The sequence below is a fragment of the Trichomycterus rosablanca genome, chromosome 12, assembly GCF_030014385.1.
Source record: "Trichomycterus rosablanca isolate fTriRos1 chromosome 12, fTriRos1.hap1, whole genome shotgun sequence".
Taxonomy (NCBI): Eukaryota; Metazoa; Chordata; class Actinopteri; order Siluriformes; family Trichomycteridae; genus Trichomycterus; species Trichomycterus rosablanca.
This window is the reverse complement of record NC_085999.1, coordinates 22,030,927-22,032,350: the sequence shown is the minus strand read 5'-3', so window position 1 is coordinate 22,032,350 and position 1,424 is coordinate 22,030,927. Positions and strand designations below refer to the sequence as shown.

The following is a 1,424-nucleotide window of genomic DNA, read 5'->3' as shown; positions in this document are numbered from 1 at the left end:
TGTGAAGAGCTGTTTGTGTTTCAGAACTTTATATACAGCTTGTACAGTTTTTAAGATGTTTTCTTGACATGTTGTATTTTAAGTAAATACTTCTGAAGTGAAATAAAGAAAAATAATGTTATTATTCTGTCTGTTTTTCTATAAACATTTCTAATTGATATGTAAAACGTAATTAACATGAAAACTAAGAAGAAATCAATATTTTTGTCCATTGAGCTCAAGATAATAAGTAGAATTATTGGGAAAACCAGTTGGTATAACAAAAAAATAAAGTTTAATCAACTTGCCTTTTAGATGTAATAACTTAATGATTTATGTTATGCTAACTCAAGTTTTCATTATACATTACTTAACTTTTTTAAGGCAAGCGGTTTCCTCAAATTTTTTAAGTAGATTGAACTTATCCGGGCTTACAGTGTAGAACGGATTTGTGGCGTTTTTGCCTTGGAAAAAAAGTGGTCGTCCAGAGCTATTTTTGGATAGGCAGCGTTTACATAAAAAGCTTGTTGATACAAACGTTAAAGAGACCGGTGTTTTAGATCAGCTTTAGCACTGGGCACATAATTAGCCGTTTGCACTATTTCTTAGGCTAATTTGACCGTTTCATGATTGAGCTATGCCAAACCTGTAAAGGGCAGGTTTTCTTTTTTGTAGATCAATTTGAAATGATCATTTTTTTCTTCTGTTTTGGTTGAACCAAGTGTTTTTTTTTCTTATTTTCAGGCAAATGTCGGCGTGGTCGTTTTGATGTTGCAGAATAGCGGCGTTTGTGTTCGGTGAGGTTTGTGCTGGTGTGATGAGTAGACAGACGAATGGAGCTCACCGTGAGTTTGAACGGTGTGTGATTCGGTGTCTCTGTTCGGCGGTACCTCTACATCTCATACTTACCTGGCAGGGGCGAGACCATGATCAAGAAGGTGGTTCTCCCAGAGCGAGGCTCAGCCATTGCACTCCGGTTGTGCTGACCGCTGCGAATTCCCCAAATGTGGGAATCTCGACTGCATAATTTCTGGTAGTGGGGGACTGCGTTCGCGCTCTCCCCTGATTTCTGTGAGGGCAAAGATAGAGTTTGTAGATTTTAGCCGACCTTCGTTATTCGATGTGCAGCAGAACGGATTTGTGGCGTTTTTGCGTTGGGACAAAAGTGGTCGTCCAGAGCTATTTTTGGAAAGGCAGCGTTTACATAAAAAGCTTGTTGATACAAACGTTAAAGAGACCGGTATTTTAAATCAGCTTTAGCACTGGGCCAGGCACGTGCACAGACATTTTTGGGGGCAGGTGCTCAAGCCAAAAAAAGGGCACCCATCGCCAAAATTATTAATAAAATAAAAAATGAAAAAACACAGTAGGATATTTAACTTATATATAAAGTTAGTGGGGGACTGCGTTCGCGCTCTCCCCTGATTTCTGTGGTGGCAAAGATA

At 38.9% G+C, this 1,424-nt stretch overlaps 1 non-coding gene across 1 annotated transcript; it reads left to right on the top strand.

The window, feature by feature from the left end:
• Positions 1-880: 880 nt before the first annotated feature.
• On the top strand, positions 881-1,044 carry LOC134324765 (U1 spliceosomal RNA). The gene has a single exon (XR_010014226.1). It is a non-coding gene; the product is annotated as a U1 spliceosomal RNA (small nuclear RNA).
• The last annotated feature ends 380 nt before the right edge of the window (positions 1,045-1,424 follow it).